The following is a 20,951-nucleotide window of genomic DNA, read 5'->3' as shown; positions in this document are numbered from 1 at the left end:
CTGTAAGGGTACGAAAATGCAGTAATTAACTCAGTTTGAGGGAGAATGTGCTAACCAAGTTTGCCAAGAAGACTTTGAAAACGACAAAACAGTACGAATCGGCAGTTGATTTCTGAAATACGTCACCGCCTATATTTGTGTAAAGTTCCAAATTTGATTTGTAATCACGAATTTATTCCTTAGTCGTCTCGTCTCGTCTCGTCCCGCAGACGTTTGTCGTGCTTGCGCTGTCATATGGACCACGACCCGAGCGGCAGCGAGCGGCAGTCGAGCAAAGTCGGGACAAGTCGGGACGGGGACAGGGATAGGAATGGCGCGAATGCACTGCAAACTACGCAGACACCTGGTGTGAGGCGAGGAAGCCCACATCGCTACCAGTGGGACCCTCCAGCACGACACTGCCACACCCCGCACAGGCCCTCCGCTGGACACCAGGGACACGATGCGCCCCCCGCTAGTGTCGAAGGCTGCACGCGCCCAACGAATGACAGGAGGTGCAACGGGCAACAGTGCGTCTCACACACGCGGCGGTGCGCCCGCTAATTCGGCCGTCGGTCTGCTGGGACGCCGGGCGCGCCCCCCGCGCCGTCCTCGAGGAACTGGCTGTTGCAGAAGGAAGTGCTTTCGTCAAATGCGGCGGAAAACTAACATTTTGTGTGTTGGGAGAGAAGCCGAACGCGAATTCTGCCGTGCTCCTACATTGCACGAGTGCCAACGGCCATACCATGATGAATACACCGGTTCTCGTCCGATCCCCGAAGTTAAGCATCATTGGGCCCGGTTAGTACTTGGATGGGTGACCGCCTGGGAAACCCGGGTGCCGTTGGCTCCTTTCCTTTCTTTTTGGTTTTGTTATTATGTCGCTACCCCTGCCAGCCCAATTTTCAAACTACCTTTCTGTTGTGACAAAGATGCTTCCTTAACCCTTTTAAACTACTGTAGTGGTAAGAAAATGCAGTAATTAAGAAACTTAAAAGAAAAGGTGCTGTTGGCTCCTTTCCTTTCTTTTTGGTTTTGTTATTATGTCGCTACCCCTGCCAGCCCAATTTTCAAACTACCTTTCTGTTGTGACAAAGATGCTTCCTTAACCCTTTTAAACTACTGTAGTGGTAAGAAAATGCAGTAATTAAAAAACTTAAAAGAAAAGGTGCTGTTGGCTCCTTTCCTTTTTTTGTTTTGTTATTATGTCGCTAGCCCTGCCAGCCCAATTTTCAAACTACCTTTCTGTTGTGACAAAGATGCTTCCTTAAGCCTTTTAAACTACTGTAAGGGTACGAAAATGCAGTAATTAACTCAGTTTGAGGGAGAATGTGCTAACCAAGTTTGCCAAGAAGACTTTGAAAACGACAAAACAGTACGAATCGGCAGTTGATTTCTGAAATACGTCACCGCCTATATTTGTGTAAAGTTCCAAATTTGATTTGTAATCACGAATTTATTCCTTAGTCGTCTCGTCTCGTCTCGTCCCGCAGACGTTTGTCGTGCTTGCGCTGTCATATGGACCACGACCCGAGCGGCAGCGAGCGGCAGTCGAGCAAAGTCGGGACAAGTCGGGACGGGGACAGGGATAGGAATGGCGCGAATGCACTGCAAACTACGCAGACACCTGGTGTGAGGCGAGGAAGCCCACATCGCTACCAGTGGCGCCCTCCAGCACGACACTGCCACACCCCGCACAGGCCCTCCGCTGGACACCAGGGACAAGATGCGTCCTCCGCGTGTGTCGAAGGCTGCACGCGCCCAACGAATGACAGGAGGGGTACAACGAGCAACAGTGCGTCTCACACACGCGGCGGTGCGCCCGCTAATTCGGCCGTCGGTCTGCTGGGACGCCGGGCGCGCCCCCCGCGCCGTCCGCGAGGAACTGGCTGTTGCAGAAGGAAGTGCTTTCGTCAAATGCGGCGGAAAACTAACATTTTGTGTGTTGGCAGAGAAGCCGAACGCGAATTCCGCCGTGCTCCTACCTTGCACGAGTGCCAACGGCCATACCATGATGAATACACCGGTTCTCGTCCGATCACCGAAGTTAAGCATCATTGGGCCCGGTTAGTACTTGGATGGGTGACCGCCTGGGAAACCCGGGTGCTGTTGGCTCCCTTCCTTTTCTTTTTGTTTTGTTATTATGTCGCTACCCCTGCCAGCCCAATTTTCAAACTGCCTTTCTGTTGTGACAAAGATGCTTCCTTAACCCTTTTAAACTACTGTAATGGTACGAAAATGCAGTAATTAACTCAGTTTGAGGGAGAATGTGCTAACCAAGTTTGCCAAGAAGACTTTGATAACGACAAAACAGTACGAATCGGCAGTTGATTTCTGAAATACGTCACCGCCAATTTTTGTGTAAAGTTCCAAATTTGATTTGTAATCACGAATTTATTCCTTAGTCGTCTCGTCTCGTCCCGCAGACGTTTGTCGTGCTTGCGCTGTCATATGGACCACGACCCGAGCGGCAGCGAGCGGCAGTCGAGCAAAGTCGGGACAAGTCGGGACGGGGACAGGGATAGGAATGGCGCGAATGCACTGCAAACTACGCAGACACCTGGTGTGAGGCGAGGAAGCCCACATCGCTACCAGTGGCGCCCTCCAGCACGACACTGCCACACCCCGCACAGGCCCTCCGCTGGACACCAGGGACAAGATGCGTCCTCCGCGTGTGTCGAAGGCTGCACGCGCCCAACGAATGACAGGAGGGGTACAACGAGCAACAGTGCGTCTCACACACGCGGCGGTGCGCCCGCTAATTCGGCCGTCGGTCTGCTGGGACGCCGGGCGCGCCCCCCGCGCCGTCCGCGAGGAACTGGCTGTTGCAGAAGGAAGTGCTTTCGTCAAATGCGGCGGAAAACTAACATTTTGTGTGTTGGCAGAGAAGCCGAACGCGAATTCCGCCGTGCTCCTACCTTGCACGAGTGCCAACGGCCATACCATGATGAATACACCGGTTCTCGTCCGATCACCGAAGTTAAGCATCATTGGGCCCGGTTAGTACTTGGATGGGTGACCGCCTGGGAAACCCGGGTGCTGTTGGCTCCCTTCCTTTTCTTTTTGTTTTGTTATTATGTCGCTACCCCTGCCAGCCCAATTTTCAAACTGCCTTTCTGTTGTGACAAAGATGCTTCCTTAACCCTTTTAAACTACTGTAATGGTACGAAAATGCAGTAATTAACTCAGTTTGAGGGAGAATGTGCTAACCAAGTTTGCCAAGAAGACTTTGATAACGACAAAACAGTACGAATCGGCAGTTGATTTCTGAAATACGTCACCGCCAATTTTTGTGTAAAGTTCCAAATTTGATTTGTAATCACGAATTTATTCCTTAGTCGTCTCGTCTCGTCCCGCAGACGTTTGTCGTGCTTGCGCTGTCATATGGACCACGACCCGAGCGGCAGCGAGCGGCAGTCGAGCAAAGTCGGGACAAGTCGGGACGGGGACAGGGATAGGAATGGCGCGAATGCACTGCAAACTACGCAGACACCTGGTGTGAGGCGAGGAAGCCCACATCGCTACCAGTGGCGCCCTCCAGCACGACACTGCCACACCCCGCACAGGCCCTCCGCTGGACACCAGGGACAAGATGCGTCCTCCGCGTGTGTCGAAGGCTGCACGCGCCCAACGAATGACAGGAGGTGCAACGAGCAACAGTGCGTCTCACACACGCGGCGGTGCGCCCGCTAATTCGGCCGTCGGTCTGCTGGGACGCCGGGCGCGCCCCCCGCGCCGTCCGCGAGGAACTGGCTGTTGCAGAAGGAAGTGCTTTCGTCAAATGCGGCGGAAAACTAACATTTTGTGTGTTGGGAGAGAAGCCGAACGCGAATTCCGCCGTGCTCCTACCTTGCACGAGTGCCAACGGCCATACCATGATGAATACACCGGTTCTCGCCCGATCACCGAAGTTAAGCATCATTGGGCCCGGTTAGTACTTGGATGGGTGACCGCCTGGGAAACCCGGGTGCTGTTGGCTCCCTTCCTTTTCTTTTTGTTTTGTTATTATGTCGCTACCCCTGCCAGCCCAATTTTCAAACTGCCTTTCTGTTGTGACAAAGATGCTTCCTTAACCCTTTTAAACTACTGTAATGGTACGAAAATGCAGTAATTAACTCAGTTTGAGGGAGAATGTGCTAACCAAGTTTGCCAAGAAGACTTTGATAACGACAAAACAGTACGAATCGGCAGTTGATTTCTGAAATACGTCACCGCCAATTTTTGTGTAAAGTTCCAAATTTGATTTGTAATCACGAATTTATTCCTTAGTCGTCTCGTCTCGTCCCGCAGACGTTTGTCGTGCTTGCGCTGTCATATGGACCACGACCCGAGCGGCAGCGAGCGGCAGTCGAGCAAAGTCGGGACAAGTCGGGACGGGGACAGGGATAGGAATGGCGCGAATGCACTGCAAACTACGCAGACACCTGGTGTGAGGCGAGGAAGCCCACATCGCTACCAGTGGCGCCCTCCAGCACGACACTGCCACACCCCGCACAGGCCCTCCGCTGGACACCAGGGACAAGATGCGTCCTCCGCGTGTGTCGAAGGCTGCACGCGCCCAACGAATGACAGGAGGGGTACAACGAGCAACAGTGCGTCTCACACACGCGGCGGTGCGCCCGCTAATTCGGCCGTCGGTCTGCTGGGACGCCGGGCGCGCCCCCCGCGCCGTCCGCGAGGAACTGGCTGTTGCAGAAGGAAGTGCTTTCGTCAAATGCGGCGGAAAACTAACATTTTGTGTGTTGGCAGAGAAGCCGAACGCGAATTCCGCCGTGCTCCTACCTTGCACGAGTGCCAACGGCCATACCATGATGAATACACCGGTTCTCGTCCGATCACCGAAGTTAAGCATCATTGGGCCCGGTTAGTACTTGGATGGGTGACCGCCTGGGAAACCCGGGTGCTGTTGGCTCCCTTCCTTTTCTTTTTGTTTTGTTATTATGTCGCTACCCCTGCCAGCCCAATTTTCAAACTGCCTTTCTGTTGTGACAAAGATGCTTCCTTAACCCTTTTAAACTACTGTAATGGTACGAAAATGCAGTAATTAACTCAGTTTGAGGGAGAATGTGCTAACCAAGTTTGCCAAGAAGACTTTGATAACGACAAAACAGTACGAATCGGCAGTTGATTTCTGAAATACGTCACCGCCAATTTTTGTGTAAAGTTCCAAATTTGATTTGTAATCACGAATTTATTCCTTAGTCGTCTCGTCTCGTCCCGCAGACGTTTGTCGTGCTTGCGCTGTCATATGGACCACGACCCGAGCGGCAGCGAGCGGCAGTCGAGCAAAGTCGGGACAAGTCGGGACGGGGACAGGGATAGGAATGGCGCGAATGCACTGCAAACTACGCAGACACCTGGTGTGAGGCGAGGAAGCCCACATCGCTACCAGTGGCGCCCTCCAGCACGACACTGCCACACCCCGCACAGGCCCTCCGCTGGACACCAGGGACAAGATGCGTCCTCCGCGTGTGTCGAAGGCTGCACGCGCCCAACGAATGACAGGAGGTGCAACGAGCAACAGTGCGTCTCACACACGCGGCGGTGCGCCCGCTAATTCGGCCGTCGGTCTGCTGGGACGCCGGGCGCGCCCCCCGCGCCGTCCGCGAGGAACTGGCTGTTGCAGAAGGAAGTGCTTTCGTCAAATGCGGCGGAAAACTAACATTTTGTGTGTTGGGAGAGAAGCCGAACGCGAATTCCGCCGTGCTCCTACCTTGCACGAGTGCCAACGGCCATACCATGATGAATACACCGGTTCTCGCCCGATCACCGAAGTTAAGCATCATTGGGCCCGGTTAGTACTTGGATGGGTGACCGCCTGGGAAACCCGGGTGCTGTTGGCTCCCTTCCTTTTCTTTTTGTTTTGTTATTATGTCGCTACCCCTGCCAGCCCAATTTTCAAACTGCCTTTCTGTTGTGACAAAGATGCTTCCTTAACCCTTTTAAACTACTGTAATGGTACGAAAATGCAGTAATTAACTCAGTTTGAGGGAGAATGTGCTAACCAAGTTTGCCAAGAAGACTTTGATAACGACAAAACAGTACGAATCGGCAGTTGATTTCTGAAATACGTCACCGCCAATTTTTGTGTAAAGTTCCAAATTTGATTTGTAATCACGAATTTATTCCTTAGTCGTCTCGTCTCGTCCCGCAGACGTTTGTCGTGCTTGCGCTGTCATATAGACCACGACCCGAGCGGCAGCGAGCGGCAGTCGAGCAAAGTCGGGACAAGTCGGGACGGGGACAGGGATAGGAATGGCGCGAATGCACTGCAAACTACGCAGACACCTGGTGTGAGGCGAGGAAGCCCACATCGCTACCAGTGGCGCCCTCCAGCACGACACTGCCACACCCCGCACAGGCCCTCCGCTGGACACCAGGGACAAGATGCGTCCTCCGCGTGTGTCGAAGGCTGCACGCGCCCAACGAATGACAGGAGGTGCAACGAGCAACAGTGCGTCTCACACACGCAGCGGTGCGCCCGCTAATTCGGCCGTCGGTCTGCTGGGACGCCGGGCGCGCCCCCCGCGCCGTCCGCGAGGAACTGGCTGTTGCAGAAGGAAGTGCTTTCGTCAAATGCGGCGGAAAACTAACATTTTGTGTGTTGGGAGAGAAGCCGAACGCGAATTCTGCCGTGCTCCTACATTGCACGAGTGCCAACGGCCATACCATGATGAATACACCGGTTCTCGTCCGATCCCCGAAGTTAAGCATCATTGGGCCCGGTTAGTACTTGGATGGGTGACCGCCTGGGAAACCCGGGTGCCGTTGGCTCCTTTCCTTTCTTTTTGGTTTTGTTATTATGTCGCTACCCCTGCCAGCCCAATTTTCAAACTACCTTTCTGTTGTGACAAAGATGCTTCCTTAACCCTTTTAAACTACTGTAGTGGTAAGAAAATGCAGTAATTAAGAAACTTAAAAGAAAAGGTGCTGTTGGCTCCTTTCCTTTCTTTTTGGTTTTGTTATTATGTCGCTACCCCTGCCAGCCCAATTTTCAAACTACCTTTCTGTTGTGACAAAGATGCTTCCTTAACCCTTTTAAACTACTGTAGTGGTAAGAAAATGCAGTAATTAAAAAACTTAAAAGAAAAGGTGCTGTTGGCTCCTTTCCTTTTTTTGTTTTGTTATTATGTCGCTACCCCTGCCAGCCCAATTTTCAAACTACCTTTCTGTTGTGACAAAGATGCTTCCTTAAGCCTTTTAAACTACTGTAAGGGTACGAAAATGCAGTAATTAACTCAGTTTGAGGGAGAATGTGCTAACCAAGTTTGCCAAGAAGACTTTGAAAACGACAAAACAGTACGAATCGGCAGTTGATTTCTGAAATACGTCACCGCCTATATTTGTGTAAAGTTCCAAATTTGATTTGTAATCACGAATTTATTCCTTAGTCGTCTCGTCTCGTCTCGTCCCGCAGACGTTTGTCGTGCTTGCGCTGTCATATGGACCACGACCCGAGCGGCAGCGAGCGGCAGTCGAGCAAAGTCGGGACAAGTCGGGACGGGGACAGGGATAGGAATGGCGCGAATGCACTGCAAACTACGCAGACACCTGGTGTGAGGCGAGGAAGCCCACATCGCTACCAGTGGCGCCCTCCAGCACGACACTGCCACACCCCGCACAGGCCCTCCGCTGGACACCAGGGACAAGATGCGTCCTCCGCGTGTGTCGAAGGCTGCACGCGCCCAACGAATGACAGGAGGTGCAACGAGCAACAGTGCGTCTCACACACGCAGCGGTGCGCCCGCTAATTCGGCCGTCGGTCTGCTGGGACGCCGGGCGCGCCCCCCGCGCCGTCCGCGAGGAACTGGCTGTTGCAGAAGGAAGTGCTTTCGTCAAATGCGGCGGAAAACTAACATTTTGTGTGTTGGGAGAGAAGCCGAACGCGAATTCTGCCGTGCTCCTACATTGCACGAGTGCCAACGGCCATACCATGATGAATACACCGGTTCTCGTCCGATCCCCGAAGTTAAGCATCATTGGGCCCGGTTAGTACTTGGATGGGTGACCGCCTGGGAAACCCGGGTGCCGTTGGCTCCTTTCCTTTCTTTTTGGTTTTGTTATTATGTCGCTACCCCTGCCAGCCCAATTTTCAAACTACCTTTCTGTTGTGACAAAGATGCTTCCTTAACCCTTTTAAACTACTGTAGTGGTAAGAAAATGCAGTAATTAAGAAACTTAAAAGAAAAGGTGCTGTTGGCTCCTTTCCTTTCTTTTTGGTTTTGTTATTATGTCGCTACCCCTGCCAGCCCAATTTTCAAACTACCTTTCTGTTGTGACAAAGATGCTTCCTTAACCCTTTTAAACTACTGTAGTGGTAAGAAAATGCAGTAATTAAAAAACTTAAAAGAAAAGGTGCTGTTGGCTCCTTTCCTTTTTTTGTTTTGTTATTATGTCGCTACCCCTGCCAGCCCAATTTTCAAACTACCTTTCTGTTGTGACAAAGATGCTTCCTTAAGCCTTTTAAACTACTGTAAGGGTACGAAAATGCAGTAATTAACTCAGTTTGAGGGAGAATGTGCTAACCAAGTTTGCCAAGAAGACTTTGAAAACGACAAAACAGTACGAATCGGCAGTTGATTTCTGAAATACGTCACCGCCTATATTTGTGTAAAGTTCCAAATTTGATTTGTAATCACGAATTTATTCCTTAGTCGTCTCGTCTCGTCTCGTCCCGCAGACGTTTGTCGTGCTTGCGCTGTCATATGGACCACGACCCGAGCGGCAGCGAGCGGCAGTCGAGCAAAGTCGGGACAAGTCGGGACGGGGACAGGGATAGGAATGGCGCGAATGCACTGCAAACTACGCAGACACCTGGTGTGAGGCGAGGAAGCCCACATCGCTACCAGTGGCGCCCTCCAGCACGACACTGCCACACCCCGCACAGGCCCTCCGCTGGACACCAGGGACAAGATGCGTCCTCCGCGTGTGTCGAAGGCTGCACGCGCCCAACGAATGACAGGAGGTGCAACGAGCAACAGTGCGTCTCACACACGCGGCGGTGCGCCCGCTAATTCGGCCGTCGGTCTGCTGGGACGCCGGGCGCGCCCCCCGCGCCGTCCGCGAGGAACTGGCTGTTGCAGAAGGAAGTGCTTTCGTCAAATGCGGCGGAAAACTAACATTTTGTGTGTTGGGAGAGAAGCCGAACGCGAATTCCGCCGTGCTCCTACCTTGCACGAGTGCCAACGGCCATACCATGATGAATACACCGGTTCTCGCCCGATCACCGAAGTTAAGCATCATTGGGCCCGGTTAGTACTTGGATGGGTGACCGCCTGGGAAACCCGGGTGCTGTTGGCTCCCTTCCTTTTCTTTTTGTTTTGTTATTATGTCGCTACCCCTGCCAGCCCAATTTTCAAACTGCCTTTCTGTTGTGACAAAGATGCTTCCTTAACCCTTTTAAACTACTGTAATGGTACGAAAATGCAGTAATTAACTCAGTTTGAGGGAGAATGTGCTAACCAAGTTTGCCAAGAAGACTTTGATAACGACAAAACAGTACGAATCGGCAGTTGATTTCTGAAATACGTCACCGCCAATTTTTGTGTAAAGTTCCAAATTTGATTTGTAATCACGAATTTATTCCTTAGTCGTCTCGTCTCGTCCCGCAGACGTTTGTCGTGCTTGCGCTGTCATATGGACCACGACCCGAGCGGCAGCGAGCGGCAGTCGAGCAAAGTCGGGACAAGTCGGGACGGGGACAGGGATAGGAATGGCGCGAATGCACTGCAAACTACGCAGACACCTGGTGTGAGGCGAGGAAGCCCACATCGCTACCAGTGGCGCCCTCCAGCACGACACTGCCACACCCCGCACAGGCCCTCCGCTGGACACCAGGGACAAGATGCGTCCTCCGCGTGTGTCGAAGGCTGCACGCGCCCAACGAATGACAGGAGGGGTACAACGAGCAACAGTGCGTCTCACACACGCGGCGGTGCGCCCGCTAATTCGGCCGTCGGTCTGCTGGGACGCCGGGCGCGCCCCCCGCGCCGTCCGCGAGGAACTGGCTGTTGCAGAAGGAAGTGCTTTCGTCAAATGCGGCGGAAAACTAACATTTTGTGTGTTGGGAGAGAAGCCGAACGCGAATTCCGCCGTGCTCCTACCTTGCACGAGTGCCAACGGCCATACCATGATGAATACACCGGTTCTCGTCCGATCACCGAAGTTAAGCATCATTGGGCCCGGTTAGTACTTGGATGGGTGACCGCCTGGGAAACCCGGGTGCTGTTGGCTCCCTTCCTTTTCTTTTTGTTTTGTTATTATGTCGCTACCCCTGCCAGCCCAATTTTCAAACTGCCTTTCTGTTGTGACAAAGATGCTTCCTTAACCCTTTTAAACTACTGTAATGGTACGAAAATGCAGTAATTAACTCAGTTTGAGGGAGAATGTGCTAACCAAGTTTGCCAAGAAGACTTTGATAACGACAAAACAGTACGAATCGGCAGTTGATTTCTGAAATACGTCACCGCCAATTTTTGTGTAAAGTTCCAAATTTGATTTGTAATCACGAATTTATTCCTTAGTCGTCTCGTCTCGTCCCGCAGACGTTTGTCGTGCTTGCGCTGTCATATGGACCACGACCCGAGCGGCAGCGAGCGGCAGTCGAGCAAAGTCGGGACAAGTCGGGACGGGGACAGGGATAGGAATGGCGCGAATGCACTGCAAACTACGCAGACACCTGGTGTGAGGCGAGGAAGCCCACATCGCTACCAGTGGCGCCCTCCAGCACGACACTGCCACACCCCGCACAGGCCCTCCGCTGGACACCAGGGACAAGATGCGTCCTCCGCGTGTGTCGAAGGCTGCACGCGCCCAACGAATGACAGGAGGTGCAACGAGCAACAGTGCGTCTCACACACGCGGCGGTGCGCCCGCTAATTCGGCCGTCGGTCTGCTGGGACGCCGGGCGCGCCCCCCGCGCCGTCCGCGAGGAACTGGCTGTTGCAGAAGGAAGTGCTTTCGTCAAATGCGGCGGAAAACTAACATTTTGTGTGTTGGGAGAGAAGCCGAACGCGAATTCCGCCGTGCTCCTACCTTGCACGAGTGCCAACGGCCATACCATGATGAATACACCGGTTCTCGCCCGATCACCGAAGTTAAGCATCATTGGGCCCGGTTAGTACTTGGATGGGTGACCGCCTGGGAAACCCGGGTGCTGTTGGCTCCCTTCCTTTTCTTTTTGTTTTGTTATTATGTCGCTACCCCTGCCAGCCCAATTTTCAAACTGCCTTTCTGTTGTGACAAAGATGCTTCCTTAACCCTTTTAAACTACTGTAATGGTACGAAAATGCAGTAATTAACTCAGTTTGAGGGAGAATGTGCTAACCAAGTTTGCCAAGAAGACTTTGATAACGACAAAACAGTACGAATCGGCAGTTGATTTCTGAAATACGTCACCGCCAATTTTTGTGTAAAGTTCCAAATTTGATTTGTAATCACGAATTTATTCCTTAGGCGTCTCGTCTCGTCCCGCAGACGTTTGTCGTGCTTGCGCTGTCATATGGACCACGACCCGAGCGGCAGCGAGCGGCAGTCGAGCAAAGTCGGGACAAGTCGGGACGGGGACAGGGATAGGAATGGCGCGAATGCACTGCAAACTACGCAGACACCTGGTGTGAGGCGAGGAAGCCCACATCGCTACCAGTGGCGCCCTCCAGCACGACACTGCCACACCCCGCACAGGCCCTCCGCTGGACACCAGGGACAAGATGCGTCCTCCGCGTGTGTCGAAGGCTGCACGCGCCCAACGAATGACAGGAGGTGCAACGAGCAACAGTGCGTCTCACACACGCGGCGGTGCGCCCGCTAATTCGGCCGTCGGTCTGCTGGGACGCCGGGCGCGCCCCCCGCGCCGTCCGCGAGGAACTGGCTGTTGCAGAAGGAAGTGCTTTCGTCAAATGCGGCGGAAAACTAACATTTTGTGTGTTGGGAGAGAAGCCGAACGCGAATTCCGCCGTGCTCCTACCTTGCACGAGTGCCAACGGCCATACCATGATGAATACACCGGTTCTCGCCCGATCACCGAAGTTAAGCATCATTGGGCCCGGTTAGTACTTGGATGGGTGACCGCCTGGGAAACCCGGGTGCTGTTGGCTCCCTTCCTTTTCTTTTTGTTTTGTTATTATGTCGCTACCCCTGCCAGCCCAATTTTCAAACTGCCTTTCTGTTGTGACAAAGATGCTTCCTTAACCCTTTTAAACTACTGTAATGGTACGAAAATGCAGTAATTAACTCAGTTTGAGGGAGAATGTGCTAACCAAGTTTGCCAAGAAGACTTTGATAACGACAAAACAGTACGAATCGGCAGTTGATTTCTGAAATACGTCACCGCCAATTTTTGTGTAAAGTTCCAAATTTGATTTGTAATCACGAATTTATTCCTTAGTCGTCTCGTCTCGTCCCGCAGACGTTTGTCGTGCTTGCGCTGTCATATGGACCACGACCCGAGCGGCAGCGAGCGGCAGTCGAGCAAAGTCGGGACAAGTCGGGACGGGGACAGGGATAGGAATGGCGCGAATGCACTGCAAACTACGCAGACACCTGGTGTGAGGCGAGGAAGCCCACATCGCTACCAGTGGCGCCCTCCAGCACGACACTGCCACACCCCGCACAGGCCCTCCGCTGGACACCAGGGACAAGATGCGTCCTCCGCGTGTGTCGAAGGCTGCACGCGCCCAACGAATGACAGGAGGTGCAACGAGCAACAGTGCGTCTCACACACGCGGCGGTGCGCCCGCTAATTCGGCCGTCGGTCTGCTGGGACGCCGGGCGCGCCCCCCGCGCCGTCCGCGAGGAACTGGCTGTTGCAGAAGGAAGTGCTTTCGTCAAATGCGGCGGAAAACTAACATTTTGTGTGTTGGGAGAGAAGCCGAACGCGAATTCCGCCGTGCTCCTACATTGCACGAGTGCCAACGGCCATACCATGATGAATACACCGGTTCTCGTCCGATCCCCGAAGTTAAGCATCATTGGGCCCGGTTAGTACTTGGATGGGTGACCGCCTGGGAAACCCGGGTGCCGTTGGCTCCTTTCCTTTCTTTTTGGTTTTGTTATTATGTCGCTACCCCTGCCAGCCCAATTTTCAAACTACCTTTCTGTTGTGACAAAGATGCTTCCTTAACCCTTTTAAACTACTGTAGTGGTAAGAAAATGCAGTAATTAAGAAACTTAAAAGAAAAGGTGCTGTTGGCTCCTTTCCTTTCTTTTTGGTTTTGTTATTATGTCGCTACCCCTGCCAGCCCAATTTTCAAACTACCTTTCTGTTGTGACAAAGATGCTTCCTTAACCCTTTTAAACTACTGTAGTGGTAAGAAAATGCAGTAATTAAAAAACTTAAAAGAAAAGGTGCTGTTGGCTCCTTTCCTTTTTTTGTTTTGTTATTATGTCGCTAGCCCTGCCAGCCCAATTTTCAAACTACCTTTCTGTTGTGACAAAGATGCTTCCTTAAGCCTTTTAAACTACTGTAAGGGTACGAAAATGCAGTAATTAACTCAGTTTGAGGGAGAATGTGCTAACCAAGTTTGCCAAGAAGACTTTGAAAACGACAAAACAGTACGAATCGGCAGTTGATTTCTGAAATACGTCACCGCCTATATTTGTGTAAAGTTCCAAATTTGATTTGTAATCACGAATTTATTCCTTAGTCGTCTCGTCTCGTCTCGTCCCGCAGACGTTTGTCGTGCTTGCGCTGTCATATGGACCACGACCCGAGCGGCAGCGAGCGGCAGTCGAGCAAAGTCGGGACAAGTCGGGACGGGGACAGGGATAGGAATGGCGCGAATGCACTGCAAACTACGCAGACACCTGGTGTGAGGCGAGGAAGCCCACATCGCTACCAGTGGCGCCCTCCAGCACGACACTGCCACACCCCGCACAGGCCCTCCGCTGGACACCAGGGACAAGATGCGTCCTCCGCGTGTGTCGAAGGCTGCACGCGCCCAACGAATGACAGGAGGTGCAACGAGCAACAGTGCGTCTCACACACGCGGCGGTGCGCCCGCTAATTCGGCCGTCGGTCTGCTGGGACGCCGGGCGCGCCCCCCGCGCCGTCCGCGAGGAACTGGCTGTTGCAGAAGGAAGTGCTTTCGTCAAATGCGGCGGAAAACTAACATTTTGTGTGTTGGGAGAGAAGCCGAACGCGAATTCCGCCGTGCTCCTACATTGCACGAGTGCCAACGGCCATACCATGATGAATACACCGGTTCTCGTCCGATCCCCGAAGTTAAGCATCATTGGGCCCGGTTAGTACTTGGATGGGTGACCGCCTGGGAAACCCGGGTGCCGTTGGCTCCTTTCCTTTCTTTTTGGTTTTGTTATTATGTCGCTACCCCTGCCAGCCCAATTTTCAAACTACCTTTCTGTTGTGACAAAGATGCTTCCTTAACCCTTTTAAACTACTGTAGTGGTAAGAAAATGCAGTAATTAAGAAACTTAAAAGAAAAGGTGCTGTTGGCTCCTTTCCTTTCTTTTTGGTTTTGTTATTATGTCGCTACCCCTGCCAGCCCAATTTTCAAACTACCTTTCTGTTGTGACAAAGATGCTTCCTTAACCCTTTTAAACTACTGTAGTGGTAAGAAAATGCAGTAATTAAAAAACTTAAAAGAAAAGGTGCTGTTGGCTCCTTTCCTTTTTTTGTTTTGTTATTATGTCGCTAGCCCTGCCAGCCCAATTTTCAAACTACCTTTCTGTTGTGACAAAGATGCTTCCTTAAGCCTTTTAAACTACTGTAAGGGTACGAAAATGCAGTAATTAACTCAGTTTGAGGGAGAATGTGCTAACCAAGTTTGCCAAGAAGACTTTGAAAACGACAAAACAGTACGAATCGGCAGTTGATTTCTGAAATACGTCACCGCCTATATTTGTGTAAAGTTCCAAATTTGATTTGTAATCACGAATTTATTCCTTAGTCGTCTCGTCTCGTCTCGTCCCGCAGACGTTTGTCGTGCTTGCGCTGTCATATGGACCACGACCCGAGCGGCAGCGAGCGGCAGTCGAGCAAAGTCGGGACAAGTCGGGACGGGGACAGGGATAGGAATGGCGCGAATGCACTGCAAACTACGCAGACACCTGGTGTGAGGCGAGGAAGCCCACATCGCTACCAGTGGCGCCCTCCAGCACGACACTGCCACACCCCGCACAGGCCCTCCGCTGGACACCAGGGACAAGATGCGTCCTCCGCGTGTGTCGAAGGCTGCACGCGCCCAACGAATGACAGGAGGTGCAACGAGCAACAGTGCGTCTCACACACGCGGCGGTGCGCCCGCTAATTCGGCCGTCGGTCTGCTGGGACGCCGGGCGCGCCCCCCGCGCCGTCCGCGAGGAACTGGCTGTTGCAGAAGGAAGTGCTTTCGTCAAATGCGGCGGAAAACTAACATTTTGTGTGTTGGGAGAGAAGCCGAACGCGAATTCCGCCGTGCTCCTACATTGCACGAGTGCCAACGGCCATACCATGATGAATACACCGGTTCTCGTCCGATCCCCGAAGTTAAGCATCATTGGGCCCGGTTAGTACTTGGATGGGTGACCGCCTGGGAAACCCGGGTGCCGTTGGCTCCTTTCCTTTCTTTTTGGTTTTGTTATTATGTCGCTACCCCTGCCAGCCCAATTTTCAAACTACCTTTCTGTTGTGACAAAGATGCTTCCTTAACCCTTTTAAACTACTGTAGTGGTAAGAAAATGCAGTAATTAAGAAACTTAAAAGAAAAGGTGCTGTTGGCTCCTTTCCTTTCTTTTTGGTTTTGTTATTATGTCGCTACCCCTGCCAGCCCAATTTTCAAACTACCTTTCTGTTGTGACAAAGATGCTTCCTTAACCCTTTTAAACTACTGTAGTGGTAAGAAAATGCAGTAATTAAAAAACTTAAAAGAAAAGGTGCTGTTGGCTCCTTTCCTTTTTTTGTTTTGTTATTATGTCGCTAGCCCTGCCAGCCCAATTTTCAAACTACCTTTCTGTTGTGACAAAGATGCTTCCTTAAGCCTTTTAAACTACTGTAAGGGTACGAAAATGCAGTAATTAACTCAGTTTGAGGGAGAATGTGCTAACCAAGTTTGCCAAGAAGACTTTGAAAACGACAAAACAGTACGAATCGGCAGTTGATTTCTGAAATACGTCACCGCCTATATTTGTGTAAAGTTCCAAATTTGATTTGTAATCACGAATTTATTCCTTAGTCGTCTCGTCTCGTCTCGTCCCGCAGACGTTTGTCGTGCTTGCGCTGTCATATGGACCACGACCCGAGCGGCAGCGAGCGGCAGTCGAGCAAAGTCGGGACAAGTCGGGACGGGGACAGGGATAGGAATGGCGCGAATGCACTGCAAACTACGCAGACACCTGGTGTGAGGCGAGGAAGCCCACATCGCTACCAGTGGCGCCCTCCAGCACGACACTGCCACACCCCGCACAGGCCCTCCGCTGGACACCAGGGACAAGATGCGTCCTCCGCGTGTGTCGAAGGCTGCACGCGCCCAACGAATGACAGGAGGTGCAACGAGCAACAGTGCGTCTCACACACGCGGCGGTGCGCCCGCTAATTCGGCCGTCGGTCTGCTGGGACGCCGGGCGCGCCCCCCGCGCCGTCCGCGAGGAACTGGCTGTTGCAGAAGGAAGTGCTTTCGTCAAATGCGGCGGAAAACTAACATTTTGTGTGTTGGGAGAGAAGCCGAACGCGAATTCCGCCGTGCTCCTACCTTGCACGAGTGCCAACGGCCATACCATGATGAATACACCGGTTCTCGCCCGATCACCGAAGTTAAGCATCATTGGGCCCGGTTAGTACTTGGATGGGTGACCGCCTGGGAAACCCGGGTGCTGTTGGCTCCCTTCCTTTTCTTTTTGTTTTGTTATTATGTCGCTACCCCTGCCAGCCCAATTTTCAAACTGCCTTTCTGTTGTGACAAAGATGCTTCCTTAACCCTTTTAAACTACTGTAATGGTACGAAAATGCAGTAATTAACTCAGTTTGAGGGAGAATGTGCTAACCAAGTTTGCCAAGAAGACTTTGATAACGACAAAACAGTACGAATCGGCAGTTGATTTCTGAAATACGTCACCGCCAATTTTTGTGTAAAGTTCCAAATTTGATTTGTAATCACGAATTTATTCCTTAGGCGTCTCGTCTCGTCCCGCAGACGTTTGTCGTGCTTGCGCTGTCATATGGACCACGACCCGAGCGGCAGCGAGCGGCAGTCGAGCAAAGTCGGGACAAGTCGGGACGGGGACAGGGATAGGAATGGCGCGAATGCACTGCAAACTACGCAGACACCTGGTGTGAGGCGAGGAAGCCCACATCGCTACCAGTGGCGCCCTCCAGCACGACACTGCCACACCCCGCACAGGCCCTCCGCTGGACACCAGGGACAAGATGCGTCCTCCGCGTGTGTCGAAGGCTGCACGCGCCCAACGAATGACAGGAGGTGCAACGAGCAACAGTGCGTCTCACACACGCGGCGGTGCGCCCGCTAATTCGGCCGTCGGTCTGCTGGGACGCCGGGCGCGCCCCCCGCGCCGTCCGCGAGGAACTGGCTGTTGCAGAAGGAAGTGCTTTCGTCAAATGCGGCGGAAAACTAACATTTTGTGTGTTGGGAGAGAAGCCGAACGCGAATTCCGCCGTGCTCCTACCTTGCACGAGTGCCAACGGCCATACCATGATGAATACACCGGTTCTCGCCCGATCACCGAAGTTAAGCATCATTGGGCCCGGTTAGTACTTGGATGGGTGACCGCCTGGGAAACCCGGGTGCTGTTGGCTCCCTTCCTTTTCTTTTTGTTTTGTTATTATGTCGCTACCCCTGCCAGCCCAATTTTCAAACTGCCTTTCTGTTGTGACAAAGATGCTTCCTTAACCCTTTTAAACTACTGTAATGGTACGAAAATGCAGTAATTAACTCAGTTTGAGGGAGAATGTGCTAACCAAGTTTGCCAAGAAGACTTTGATAACGACAAAACAGTACGAATCGGCAGTTGATTTCTGAAATACGTCACCGCCAATTTTTGTGTAAAGTTCCAAATTTGATTTGTAATCACGAATTTATTCCTTAGTCGTCTCGTCTCGTCCCGCAGACGTTTGTCGTGCTTGCGCTGTCATATGGACCACGACCCGAGCGGCAGCGAGCGGCAGTCGAGCAAAGTCGGGACAAGTCGGGACGGGGACAGGGATAGGAATGGCGCGAATGCACTGCAAACTACGCAGACACCTGGTGTGAGGCGAGGAAGCCCACATCGCTACCAGTGGCGCCCTCCAGCACGACACTGCCACACCCCGCACAGGCCCTCCGCTGGACACCAGGGACAAGATGCGTCCTCCGCGTGTGTCGAAGGCTGCACGCGCCCAACGAATGACAGGAGGTGCAACGAGCAACAGTGCGTCTCACACACGCGGCGGTGCGCCCGCTAATTCGGCCGTCGGTCTGCTGGGACGCCGGGCGCGCCCCCCGCGCCGTCCGCGAGGAACTGGCTGTTGCAGAAGGAAGTGCTTTCGTCAAATGCGGCGGAAAACTAACATTTTGTGTGTTGGGAGAGAAGCCGAACGCGAATTCCGCCGTGCTCCTACATTGCACGAGTGCCAACGGCCATACCATGATGAATACACCGGTTCTCGTCCGATCCCCGAAGTTAAGCATCATTGGGCCCGGTTAGTACTTGGATGGGTGACCGCCTGGGAAACCCGGGTGCCGTTGGCTCCTTTCCTTTCTTTTTGGTTTTGTTATTATGTCGCTACCCCTGCCAGCCCAATTTTCAAACTACCTTTCTGTTGTGACAAAGATGCTTCCTTAACCCTTTTAAACTACTGTAGTGGTAAGAAAATGCAGTAATTAAGAAACTTAAAAGAAAAGGTGCTGTTGGCTCCTTTCCTTTCTTTTTGGTTTTGTTATTATGTCGCTACCCCTGCCAGCCCAATTTTCAAACTACCTTTCTGTTGTGACAAAGATGCTTCCTTAACCCTTTTAAACTACTGTAGTGGTAAGAAAATGCAGTAATTAAAAAACTTAAAAGAAAAGGTGCTGTTGGCTCCTTTCCTTTTTTTGTTTTGTTATTATGTCGCTAGCCCTGCCAGCCCAATTTTCAAACTACCTTTCTGTTGTGACAAAGATGCTTCCTTAAGCCTTTTAAACTACTGTAAGGGTACGAAAATGCAGTAATTAACTCAGTTTGAGGGAGAATGTGCTAACCAAGTTTGCCAAGAAGACTTTGAAAACGACAAAACAGTACGAATCGGCAGTTGATTTCTGAAATACGTCACCGCCTATATTTGTGTAAAGTTCCAAATTTGATTTGTAATCACGAATTTATTCCTTAGTCGTCTCGTCTCGTCTCGTCCCGCAGACGTTTGTCGTGCTTGCGCTGTCATATGGACCACGACCCGAGCGGCAGCGAGCGGCAGTCGAGCAAAGTCGGGACAAGTCGGGACGGGGACAGGGATAGGAATGGCGCGAATGCACTGCAAACTACGCAGACACCTGGTGTGAGGCGAGGAAGCCCACATCGCTACCAGTGGCGCCCTCCAGCACGACACTGCCACACCCCGCACAGGCCCTCCGCTGGACACCAGGGACAAGATGCGTCCTCCGCGTGTGTCGAAGGCTGCACGCGCCCAACGAATGACAGGAGGTGCAACGAGCAACAGTGCGTCTCACACACGCGGCGGTGCGCCCGCTAATTCGGCCGTCGGTCTGCTGGGACGCCGGGCGCGCCCCCCGCGCCGTCCGCGAGGAACTGGCTGTTGCAGAAGGAAGTGCTTTCGTCAAATGCGGCGGAAAACTAACATTTTGTGTGTTGGGAGAGAAGCCGAACGCGAATTCCGCCGTGCTCCTACATTGCACGAGTGCCAACGGCCATACCATGATGAATACACCGGTTCTCGTCCGATCCCCGAAGTTAAGCATCATTGGGCCCGGTTAGTACTTGGATGGGTGACCGCCTGGGAAACCCGGGTGCCGTTGGCTCCTTTCCTTTCTTTTTGGTTTTGTTATTATGTCGCTACCCCTGCCAGCCCAATTTTCAAACTACCTTTCTGTTGTGACAAAGATGCTTCCTTAACCCTTTTAAACTACTGTAGTGGTAAGAAAATGCAGTAATTAAGAAACTTAAAAGAAAAGGTGCTGTTGGCTCCTTTCCTTTCTTTTTGGTTTTGTTATTATGTCGCTACCCCTGCCAGCCCAATTTTCAAACTACCTTTCTGTTGTGACAAAGATGCTTCCTTAACCCTTTTAAACTACTGTAGTGGTAAGAAAATGCAGTAATTAAAAAACTTAAAAGAAAAGGTGCTGTTGGCTCCTTTCCTTTTTTTGTTTTGTTATTATGTCGCTAGCCCTGCCAGCCCAATTTTCAAACTACCTTTCTGTTGTGACAAAGATGCTTCCTTAAGCCTTTTAAACTACTGTAAGGGTACGAAAATGCAGTAATTAACTCAGTTTGAGGGAGAATGTGCTAACCAAGTTTGCCAAGAAGACTTTGAAAACGACAAAACAGTACGAATCGGCAGTTGATTTCTGAAATACGTCACCGCCTATATTTGTGTAAAGTTCCAAATTTGATTTGTAATCACGAATTTATTCCTTAGTCGTCTCGTCTCGTCTCGTCCCGCAGACGTTTGTCGTGCTTGCGCTGTCATATGGACCACGACCCGAGCGGCAGCGAGCGGCAGTCGAGCAAAGTCGGGACAAGTCGGGACGGGGACAGGGATAGGAATGGCGCGAATGCACTGCAAACTACGCAGACACCTGGTGTGAGGCGAGGAAGCCCACATCGCTACCAGTGGCGCCCTCCAGCACGACACTGCCACACCCCGCACAGGCCCTCCGCTGGACACCAGGGACAAGATGCGTCCTCCGCGTGTGTCGAAGGCTGCACGCGCCCAACGAATGACAGGAGGTGCAACGAGCAACAGTGCGTCTCACACACGCGGCGGTGCGCCCGCTAATTCGGCCGTCGGTCTGCTGGGACGCCGGGCGCGCCCCCCGCGCCGTCCGCGAGGA

At 52.2% G+C, this 20,951-nt stretch overlaps 19 non-coding genes across 19 annotated transcripts; all 19 read left to right on the top strand.

Annotated features, from left to right (window-relative positions):
* The first annotated feature begins 710 nt into the window (after positions 1–710).
* On the top strand, positions 711–829 carry LOC126459350 (5S ribosomal RNA). Its single transcript, XR_007585873.1, has one exon. It is a non-coding gene; the product is annotated as a 5S ribosomal RNA (ribosomal RNA).
* Positions 830–1,975: 1,146 nt separating this feature from the next.
* LOC126459683 (5S ribosomal RNA) lies at positions 1,976–2,094 on the top strand. The gene has a single exon (XR_007585922.1). It is a non-coding gene; the product is annotated as a 5S ribosomal RNA (ribosomal RNA).
* Positions 2,095–2,908: 814 nt separating this feature from the next.
* Positions 2,909–3,027, top strand: LOC126459565 (5S ribosomal RNA). The gene has a single exon (XR_007585911.1). It is a non-coding gene; the product is annotated as a 5S ribosomal RNA (ribosomal RNA).
* Positions 3,028–3,839: 812 nt separating this feature from the next.
* LOC126459250 (5S ribosomal RNA) lies at positions 3,840–3,958 on the top strand. Its single transcript, XR_007585788.1, has one exon. It is a non-coding gene; the product is annotated as a 5S ribosomal RNA (ribosomal RNA).
* Positions 3,959–4,772: 814 nt separating this feature from the next.
* On the top strand, positions 4,773–4,891 carry LOC126459445 (5S ribosomal RNA). Its single transcript, XR_007585899.1, has one exon. It is a non-coding gene; the product is annotated as a 5S ribosomal RNA (ribosomal RNA).
* Positions 4,892–5,703: 812 nt separating this feature from the next.
* On the top strand, positions 5,704–5,822 carry LOC126459239 (5S ribosomal RNA). Its single transcript, XR_007585787.1, has one exon. It is a non-coding gene; the product is annotated as a 5S ribosomal RNA (ribosomal RNA).
* Positions 5,823–6,634: 812 nt separating this feature from the next.
* Positions 6,635–6,753, top strand: LOC126459349 (5S ribosomal RNA). The gene has a single exon (XR_007585872.1). It is a non-coding gene; the product is annotated as a 5S ribosomal RNA (ribosomal RNA).
* A 1,144-nt stretch (positions 6,754–7,897) lies between these two features.
* LOC126459348 (5S ribosomal RNA) lies at positions 7,898–8,016 on the top strand. Its single transcript, XR_007585871.1, has one exon. It is a non-coding gene; the product is annotated as a 5S ribosomal RNA (ribosomal RNA).
* Positions 8,017–9,160: 1,144 nt separating this feature from the next.
* LOC126459228 (5S ribosomal RNA) lies at positions 9,161–9,279 on the top strand. The gene has a single exon (XR_007585786.1). It is a non-coding gene; the product is annotated as a 5S ribosomal RNA (ribosomal RNA).
* Positions 9,280–10,093: 814 nt separating this feature from the next.
* LOC126459327 (5S ribosomal RNA) lies at positions 10,094–10,212 on the top strand. Its single transcript, XR_007585851.1, has one exon. It is a non-coding gene; the product is annotated as a 5S ribosomal RNA (ribosomal RNA).
* Positions 10,213–11,024: 812 nt separating this feature from the next.
* On the top strand, positions 11,025–11,143 carry LOC126459217 (5S ribosomal RNA). The gene has a single exon (XR_007585785.1). It is a non-coding gene; the product is annotated as a 5S ribosomal RNA (ribosomal RNA).
* Positions 11,144–11,955: 812 nt separating this feature from the next.
* LOC126459205 (5S ribosomal RNA) lies at positions 11,956–12,074 on the top strand. The gene has a single exon (XR_007585784.1). It is a non-coding gene; the product is annotated as a 5S ribosomal RNA (ribosomal RNA).
* Positions 12,075–12,886: 812 nt separating this feature from the next.
* On the top strand, positions 12,887–13,005 carry LOC126459347 (5S ribosomal RNA). The gene has a single exon (XR_007585870.1). It is a non-coding gene; the product is annotated as a 5S ribosomal RNA (ribosomal RNA).
* Positions 13,006–14,149: 1,144 nt separating this feature from the next.
* Positions 14,150–14,268, top strand: LOC126459346 (5S ribosomal RNA). Its single transcript, XR_007585869.1, has one exon. It is a non-coding gene; the product is annotated as a 5S ribosomal RNA (ribosomal RNA).
* A 1,144-nt stretch (positions 14,269–15,412) lies between these two features.
* LOC126459344 (5S ribosomal RNA) lies at positions 15,413–15,531 on the top strand. The gene has a single exon (XR_007585867.1). It is a non-coding gene; the product is annotated as a 5S ribosomal RNA (ribosomal RNA).
* A 1,144-nt stretch (positions 15,532–16,675) lies between these two features.
* On the top strand, positions 16,676–16,794 carry LOC126459193 (5S ribosomal RNA). Its single transcript, XR_007585783.1, has one exon. It is a non-coding gene; the product is annotated as a 5S ribosomal RNA (ribosomal RNA).
* Positions 16,795–17,606: 812 nt separating this feature from the next.
* Positions 17,607–17,725, top strand: LOC126459181 (5S ribosomal RNA). Its single transcript, XR_007585782.1, has one exon. It is a non-coding gene; the product is annotated as a 5S ribosomal RNA (ribosomal RNA).
* Positions 17,726–18,537: 812 nt separating this feature from the next.
* LOC126459343 (5S ribosomal RNA) lies at positions 18,538–18,656 on the top strand. The gene has a single exon (XR_007585866.1). It is a non-coding gene; the product is annotated as a 5S ribosomal RNA (ribosomal RNA).
* A 1,144-nt stretch (positions 18,657–19,800) lies between these two features.
* Positions 19,801–19,919, top strand: LOC126459341 (5S ribosomal RNA). The gene has a single exon (XR_007585865.1). It is a non-coding gene; the product is annotated as a 5S ribosomal RNA (ribosomal RNA).
* Positions 19,920–20,951: the final 1,032 nt, after the last annotated feature.

This window comes from Schistocerca serialis, chromosome 2 (assembly GCF_023864345.2).
Source record: "Schistocerca serialis cubense isolate TAMUIC-IGC-003099 chromosome 2, iqSchSeri2.2, whole genome shotgun sequence".
Taxonomy (NCBI): Eukaryota; Metazoa; Arthropoda; class Insecta; order Orthoptera; family Acrididae; genus Schistocerca; species Schistocerca serialis.
Note: the sequence above shows the minus strand (reverse complement) of the source record. Positions and strands in the feature narration are given on the sequence as shown.